This window comes from Triticum urartu, chromosome 3A (genome assembly GCF_056163025.1).
Source record: "Triticum urartu cultivar PI428250 chromosome 3A, HENAU_Tu73, whole genome shotgun sequence".
In the NCBI taxonomy this organism is placed as follows: Eukaryota; Viridiplantae; Streptophyta; class Magnoliopsida; order Poales; family Poaceae; genus Triticum; species Triticum urartu.
Window position 1 is genome coordinate 288,435,216 of NC_141875.1, and position 9,422 is coordinate 288,444,637.

Genomic DNA, 9,422 nt, shown 5'->3' on the forward strand with positions numbered 1-9,422 from the left:
ACCTTACTTGTGGGGTAGACCGGTACACCTACATCCCCTACATCTGCTAGTCCACCCCGTAAGAGTTCGCACGACTAAGTCAACTATGCCAGAGCCCATAATGGCTTGTGGCTGCACACGTAAGTATTTAGCATGAAAGATCTTATGATCCCTTTGAGCCCGGGTGGCGGTCCAAAAAAAACAGGCAAGTCCTGATAGACACCAGGTGCCTCAATCCACCCAGATGTGTGTTTAAGTTGCCACCTTAGATAAACCATTAAAATTATCAATCTCACATCTGTCATGGATATCACTCACCCAATCCACGTCTACTAGCATAGCATGGCAATATAAGCAAACGTAGAGTAACTCCCAAAGGTTTCATAATAATACAGGTAATAGGTACTACCTTATCTACTTCCCATCCCACAATTTAATTAGATCCTAATCATGCAATGTGTGAGGATTGATCTAATGCAATAGAACATGGGTTGTAGAAAAGGTATGATCAAAGTGTTACTTGCCTTGCTGATGATCCGCGAGTCCTAGGGTTTCGAAGTAACAAGCGGCGCAATCCGGGTAATATATCGCAGACAAACAACAAGCATACAATAAGTACTCATCTAATGCACAGGTAAAACTCGAACAAGAGATTGAACCAGAAAGTTCAACTTAAGAACTCCGGTTGCAAACCGAACAAACGACGGAAAAACAAGCGGCAGAAGAAAACAACTCAGTTCTAGCAAGTTGAATCTAGGTCAAAATTTTACTGTAGCAAAAGCTTGTTCAAGTTGATTAGACGGAACGGCGGTTTCGAGACGAAACTCCAGGCGCTTGAATCACCTGATTCCGATAAACGAGCGAACAGAAAGACTAGAAAGAAGATCGGATCTGAGATCGCGATCGCGGAATAAATCCGACGAAAAGAAAAAGAAGAACGGTTAAACGAACGGACGTCGTTAACCTAGAAGAATCCGGTGATCACATTCGTTAGGACGAACGGTCCGGCGAACGGTCCAAAGGCAACTAAATCGGAGAAGAAAACGAATTTGATCTAGGGTTTCGGAGAAGAAAACCGAACGAAAAACCGATCTAGAAAACCGGAACGGTTTAGAGAAGAAAAGAGTCGGAACGATTAGAAGAAAACGATCCGAGAAAAAGAATAGATGTAGCGCGGGGCTACCTCCGGCGAGGTCTCCGGCGAGGGGCTCCGGCGGTGGCGTAGGGCGGCGGCGGCGGCTAGGTGTGGCGGCGGCGCGGGTGTGGGGTGGCGTGGCGCGGGTGAGGCGGAGCTCTAGGCTTTGGGTTTGATGATTTAGAGGGGGGGGTGCTTGGGTATTTATATTGGGGAGGGGGGGAGTTTACTTGGGGTAGGGGACAAGAATTAGACTAGGAATAGGAATAGAAAAAAGGAAAGGAAAAGATCTAGAAATAGAAAAGGAATATACGGAAGTAGGACAAAAGTCCTACTAGGATTCGGTAGAAACAATAGGCGGCGGCAGCCTTCTGCGCCTGCGCCTGGCACGCGGCTAGCGATGGCCTTGGCCGTGGCCTTGGCCGGCTGGGCCCTTGGCCCAAGGCGCTGGACTTTGATTTTTTTTTAAACGGTTCCGCGCTCGGAAAAACACAGAAAAACAAAATCTACCGGACTCCAAAACTAATAAAGTAAATTTTCCTCGACTCCTAAAAATGAGCCGAATAAAATGAACTTTTCTCCGGACCTAAAATGCAATTTTTGAAAACACGCATTTTTCCCTATCCAAATAAAATGCAAATAAACTCCGGCAAACAAAATGTGATCTATTTATTAAATCTTCATTTTTCCTATATTTTGGGAAAGTCATATTATTCCCTCTCTCATATTTTGATATCGGAAAAATTATTGAAGACAAAATAAATAAATCAAATGATCCTCTTTTCAAAATTCGAGAGAACTCAAATCTGAAAATAACGAAATCTCCAACTCTCTCCGAGGGTCCTTGAGTTGCGTGAAATTTCTAGGATCGACCAAAATGCAAGAAAATATGATATGCATATGATCTAGTGTATAACATTCCAAATTGAAAATTTGGGATGTTACAGGTTGGGCCTCTGGTTAATAGGTTAGTCCCAAAAATAAATATAAAAGTGTAAAATAAAGCTTCATCCTCTGAGTGGTGGTTCCACTGAACTTTGCAAAACTTGATAACCTTGCTGCGAGTAACTCTACTGGCAACATCGAGAATCTTGACTGGCTTCTCCTCATATGTTAAGTCGTCCTTCAACTGAATCGCTTCTAATGGCACTGTATCTCTTAGCGGTACTTCCGCCATCTCGGCGTGACATCTCTTCAGCTGAGAAACATGGAATACATCATGAACTCCTGACAATCCTTCTGGTAATTCCAACTTATAAGCGACTTCTCCCATACGTTTCAAGATCTTAAATGGTCCAACGAAACACGGTGCTAACTTTCCCTTAACTCCAAAGCGCTTAACTCCTCGAAGTGGGGATACTCGGAGATAAACTCTGTCTCCGGTTTCGTAAACCATCTCCTTGCGTTTTGAATCTGCGTAGCTCTTCTGCCTGGACTGGGCTACCTTGAGCCTATCGCGAATCAACTTAACCTTCCGTTCAGACTCCTTAATCAAATCTGGTCCAAAGAATTGACGGTCTCCAACTTCGTTACTGTTGTCATGGAACGAAACTATTATCTGATACGATACTCCTCGGAACTCCATGCAAACAAATGATTCTAGTCATGTATATCTTTGCCAACTTAGCACTGATGTAAGTGGTCTTAACTGGAATAAAATGTGCTACCTTTGTCAAACGATCAACTACTACCCATATCGAGTCATAGCCTGCTTTCGTCCTGGGTAGTCCTGTGATAAAATCCATGCCTATCTTATCCCACTTCCATTCGGGTATCAGCAATGGTTGTAACAATCCTGCTGGCTTCTGATGCTCTGCCTTTACTCTCTGACATACGTCACAAACTGCTACATAGGCTGCAATATCCTTCTTCATTCCGGTCCACCAAAATGTTTCCTTTAAATCCAAATACATCTTGGTATTCCCTGGGTGAATCGAATACGGCGAATCATGTGCCTCTTGCAAAATCAACTTCCTGATCTCCGGGTCATTGGGCACATAAACACGGTCCTCAACCCATAGGGTATCGTCCTCATCCTCACGAAATCCCTTTGCTTTTCCTTCGCTCAATTTCTCTTTTATAGCAGCAATTTCCTTGTCAGATTTCTGAGCTTCTCTGATCTTATCCATCAATGTTGACTGAATCTCCAATGCTGCTACATAGCCTCTCGGAACTATTTCCAAACATAGCTCACGAAGGTTTTCTGCTAATTCCTTTGGTATTTTCCCCGTCACTAGGGTATTGACATGGCTCTTACGGCTCAATGCGTCAGCTACTACATTAGCCTTTCCGGGATGGTAATGCAATCTCATGTCATAATCCTTGATGAGCTCCAACCATCTCCTCTGTCGGAGGTTCAACTCCTTCTGAGTGAAAATGTACTTCAAACTCTTATGATCCGTGTACACCTCACAATGATTTCCAATGAGGAAATGTCTCCACGTCTTCAATGCATGCACTACGGCTGCTAACTCCAAATCATGCGTGGCATAATTCAACTCATGAGGCTTCAGTTGTCGTGATGCATACGAAACAACTCTCCCTTCCTGCATAAGCACTGCTCCAAGTCCTCGACGTGAAGCGTCGCAATACACCTCATAATCCTTGGTCTGATCTGGCAAAATCAATACCGGTGAGGTAACCAATCGTTTCTTCAACTCCTGGAAACTAGCCTCACACTCCTCAGTCCATTTGAACTTAGTATCCTTCTTCAAAAATTCAGTCATAGGCTTTGCGATCTTTGAAAAGTTCTCAATGAATCTCTGGTAGTATCCTGTGAGTCCAAGAAAACTCTGGATCTCTCCAACTGTTGTTGGTGCTTCCCATTCGGTTACGGTCTCAACCTTTGTGGGGTCAACTGCTATACCTTCTCCGGATATAACGTGTCCGAGGAATCCAACTTCCTTCAACCAAAACTCACATTTTCTGAATTTGGCATATAACTGATGTTCTCTTAGTTTCTCCAAAACCAAACGCAAATATTCCTTATGCTCCTCTTCATTCTTCGAATAAACTAGGATGTCATCAATGAACACTACGATGAACTTATCCAAAAACTCCATAAACACTTTGTTCATCAGGTTCATAAAATAGGCAGGTGCGTTAGTCAATCCAAATGACATAACGGTATACTCATACAGTCCATATCTTGTGGTGAATGCTGTCTTAGGTATGTCCTGCTCTCGAATCTTCAACTGATGGTACCCTGATCGCAAATCGATCTTGGAAAACACTTTAGCTCCTTGCAATCGATCAAACAGATCGTTGATCATTGGCAGTGGGTACTTGTTCTTGATGGTTACTTCATTCAATCCACGATAATCAACAACCATCCTTAATGATCCATCCTTCTTTTCCACTAGAAGTACGGGTGATCCCCAAGGCGAAGAACTTGGGCGAATGTAACCTTTATCCAATAACTCCTTAATCTGATTCTTAATTTCCACCAAATCCTTTGCTGGCATCCGGTACAGTCGCTTCGATATTGGGCCTGTACCTGGCAATAACTCAATCAAAAACTCAATGTCTCTATCCGGTGGCATGCCTGGTAATTCCTCAGGAAATACATCAGAAAAATCCTTTACCACTGGTACTTCCTCCTGCACAACTCCTGTTAGGCAATTCACTTGTGTCCTGTTTGGCACATGCTGGGATACATACTTGATCCTTCTTCCTTCTGGTGTGGTAAGCAAAATTGTCTTACTGGCGCAATCGATGTTTCCTCCATACATCGACAGCCAATCCATACCAAGAATCACATCCAGACCTTGGGTTTCTAGAATAATTAAATCCGTTGGGAATACATGCCTTCCTATACTCAATGGTACTTGGAAACATCCTTGTCTGGCCATGTATTCTGCTCCTGGCGAGCTTACTAGCATAGGTGTTTTAAGAATCCTAGTGGGCAGGCTATACTTTTCAACAAATCCCCTTGATATGTATGAATGCGATGCACCAGTATCAAAAAGAACGAGTGCAGTAAATGACTTAACCAAAGACTTACCGATTACTACATCGGGCTGATCTTCAATCTCCTCCACATTAACGTGGTTCACCTGTCCCCTATTGAAAGGGTTCGGCTTCTTCCCAGAGCTTCCATTGCCATTTCCATTCTGGCCTTCAGGACATTCATTGGCATAATGTCCGGTCTTCGAACACTTGAAACAGGTGACTTGACTCAGGTCTCTCTTGGTTGGGGTCGATGGGGTTGTCCGGTTCTGGCCGTTGCTTCCTCCATTCCCATTACCATTCTTGTGGCCATTATGGTTGTGCGAGCTACCTCCTCCATGGGTGTGCTGAAACTTAAATCCTGGTTTAGGGGTAAAACGGGGCTTCTGCTGGGCTCCAGAGTTATACTTCCCCTGTCCATACTTCCTCTTACGGTTCTCAATCTGCTGTTGCTTCCCTTCAATCATGATGGCACGATCTACCAACTCCTGGTAGTTGTTGAAACTCGCTACCATCAACTGCATGCTTAGTTCATCATTCAGTCCTTCCAGAAACTTCTCCTGCTTAGCTGCATCCGTAGCAACGTCATCTGGGGCATAACGGGCTATCTTACTAAACTCCTCCACATACTGGCCAACAGTCCTTCCTCCTTGGCGTAAGTTGCGAAACTCACGCTTCTTTATGGCCATAGCTCCTGCTGAAACATGGGCAGTGCGGAAAGCTTGCTGAAACTGATCCCATGTGACAGTGTCAACTGGGTAAGTGGCTGTGAAATTCTCCCACCATGCTGCCACGGGTCCGTCAAGCTGGTGTGCGGCAAACTTCACTTTCTCACCATCCGTGCATCCTGCAGTGGTCAACTCCCTTCCTATCTTACGGAGCCAATCGTCTGCTACTATTGGCTCGGTGCTACTGGAAAACACCGGCGGATTCAGCCTAAGGAAACGGGCTAAGTGGTCAACAGGTGGTGGTGGTGGTGGGTTGTTGTTGTTGTTCTGTTGGTTCTGAACTAACATCTGCATCAATTGATTCTGCTGCTGGATCAACTGAGTGAGCTCCGGTGGAAATCTATTGTCACGTCTCGGAGGCATCTGAGGGTTTAGAAAAGATGAGAATTGAGAATAGAATGAGGTCTAAAGGGAAAACACTACCCATATGCACATGAGGCAAATGCACACAAAATCACTTCAATCAATCAAACAAGGGCTTACAAACAGTCTAAAACTATCGCAAAAGTGCTTGACTATAATGTGTTTACATGGGGGAATACTACTACTATCTGGTGGTCATCTAGAAATTTGAACCGGTGGAAGACTCCATGATATCTGCTCCAGCTTCGTCTTCGAAGTCGGGTTCACTTGGATCCGAATCGTTGTCGTCGATGATGATGTAGTTGTCCGGACATGTGACGTACTCGTCGTCCTCCTGGGATGCTAACTTGCTCTTGAGTTCTTCAATCTCCTGCTTAAGATCGCAATTGTGCCTTGCTAGAGCTACGATCTCGTCCATGTAGTCCTTGCGTGTAGACTTCAGTTCTCCTTCTAGCTCGATGATCCTTGCCTTCGCATTCTTCAACTCTATCATATCATTGCACATCTGGTTCTCGTGGCGTCGAATGTGCTGGTTTAACTCCTGGATGAAAGATGCAATGGATCTATCCTTCTTGGTGCTGACTAACTCCCATTGTTCATCACAGCGTCCGCAAATCTGGTAGATAGTGTCCTTGAGGTCTTCTTGATAAACTTCTCCAATGCGTCCTATGGTGATATGAGCGGCCATGCTCCTTCCCAGACTCCAGGTTGGTGCATTGAAAACACTATCTATGGACTTCGTGATTGGCGCGAATGTTCTTCCCGGAATGTGAGCTTGAATCTTCCAGCGCTCCTCTTCAGGCAGAGTGGCGTTGAAGGTTCCCGTGAAGCTTGGTAATCAAATGTTTAGGTACTTGGTGACTTCCTTCAGGTGAAATCCAAAAGGTGTGCCTTCATCCGGTTGAGCGTACTTAATCTTCGCGTGCGTCATCCTAATAGAGTAGAAAAGATGAGGAGTTAGAAAATGAGAAGAGAAGGGTGATCTATGGCTTTAACTTAGTGGTCGTGTCCTACAGTCAGCATGTGCTCTGATACCATCTCTGTAGCGACCTGACCCGAATGGATCACGTCTACTGTGCTACGGTGTCATCCCTGGATCAGTAATGCTGACACCACACAGTACATCGAGGTTTTATAGCAGAGTTGGAATCACACACTTATTACATCGATGGCTCAAAAAGAACTTATTACAATAAATATGGCTGAAGGCCATCTAATATCAATAACAGCGGAAGACTTGGAAGATAAATGGGTCCATCAACTCCAGCGGCATCACTGAGTATAGGGCCACGACCTAAAAGCTCTTTACTCGTCGTCTGAAAAGTCTGCAACATGAGAAGTTGCAGCCCGAAAACGGGTCAGCACATGGAATATGCTGGCAAAGTAACACATAGAGAGTAATGGAATGAAACAGCTATACTATATGCATATATGGCTGGTGGAAAGCTCTATGGTTACAGTTTTGCGTAAAGCCAGTTTTTCCCTACTGCAAACGAATAAGTTTATTTAACTATCATGGTGGTTGTGAAACATTGAGAATGGTTGACAGCATTCTCAATCCCAATTAAAAATAATTAAAACCCAACAATATTAATTAGAAGTAACATGTTGAGATTCACATGATATTCAAGTACTAGATACTCAAGTTGTCCATAACCGGGGACACGGCTAATCATGATTAGTTTGTACACTCTGCAGAGGTTTGCGCACTTTTCCCCACAAGACTCGATCGCCTCCGTTTGGTTTCTCGCACTACAGGGTGTTTGAGAAGACAGATGACCGAGACATAGTCTTTCAGAAGCACTAGCACCTTACTTGTGGGGTAGACCGGTACACCTACATCCCCTACATCTGCTAGTCCACCCCGTAAGAGTTCGCACGACTTAGTCAACTATGCCAGAGCCCATAATGGCTTGTGGCTGCACACGTAAGTATTTAGCATGAAAGATCTTATGATCCCTTTGAGCCTGGGTGGCGGTCCAAAAAAAACAGGCAAGTCCTAATAGACATCAGGTGCCTCAATCCACCCAGATGTGTGTTTAAGTTGCCACCTTAGATAAACCATTAAAATTATCAATCTCACATCTATCATGGATATCACTCACCCAATCCACGTCTACTAGCATAGCATGGAAATATAAGCAAACATAGAGTAACTCCCAAAGGTTTCATAATAATACAGGTAATAGGTACTACCTTATCTAGTTCCCATCCCACAATTTAATTAGATCCTAATCATGCAATGTGTGAGGATTGATCTAATGCAATAAAACATGGGTTGTAGAAAAGGTATGATCAAAGTGTTACTTGCCTTGCTGATGATCCGCGAGTCCTAGGGTTTCGAAGTAACAAGCGGCGCAATCCGGGTAATCTATCGCAGACAAACAACAAGCATACAATAAGTACTCATCTAATGCACAGGTAAAACTCGAACAAGAGATTGAACCAGAAAGTTCAACTTAAGAACTCCGGTTGCAAACCGAACAAACGACGGAAAAACAAGCGGCAGAAGAAAACAACTCGGTTCTAGCAAGTTGAATCTAGGTCAAAATTTTACTGTAGCAAAAGCTTGTTCAAGTTGATTAGACGGAACGGCGGTTCCGAGATGAAACTCCAGGCGCTTGAATCACCTGATTCCGATAAACGAGCGAAAAGAAAGACTAGAAAGAAGATCGGATCTGAGATCGCGATCGCGGAATAAATCCGACGAAAAGAAAAAGAAGAACGGTTAAACGAACGGACGTCCATAACCTAGAAGAATCCGGTGATCACGTTCGTTAGGACGAACGGTCCGGCGAACGGTCCAAAGGCAACTAAATCGGAGAAGAAAACGAATCCGATCTAGGGTTTCGGAGAAGAAAACCGAACGAAAAACCGATCGAGAAAACCGGAACGGTTTAGAGAAGAAAAGAATCGGAACGATTAGAAGAAAACGATCCGAGAAAAAGAATAGATGTAGCGCGGGGCTACCTCCGGCGAGGTCTCCGGCGAGGGGCTCCGGCGGCGGCGGCGGCTAGGTGCGGCGGCAGCGCGGGTGTGGGGTGGCGCGGCGCGGGTGAGGCGGAGCTCTAGGCTTTGGGTTTGATGATTTAGAGGGGGGGGTGCTTGGGTATTTATATTGGGGAGGGGGGGAGTTTACTTGGGGTAGGGGACAAGAATTAGACTAGGAATAGGAATAGAAAAAAGGAAAGGAAAAGATCTAGAAATAGAAAAGGAATATACGGAAGTAGGACAAAAGTCCTACTAGGATTCGGTAGAAACAAGAGGCG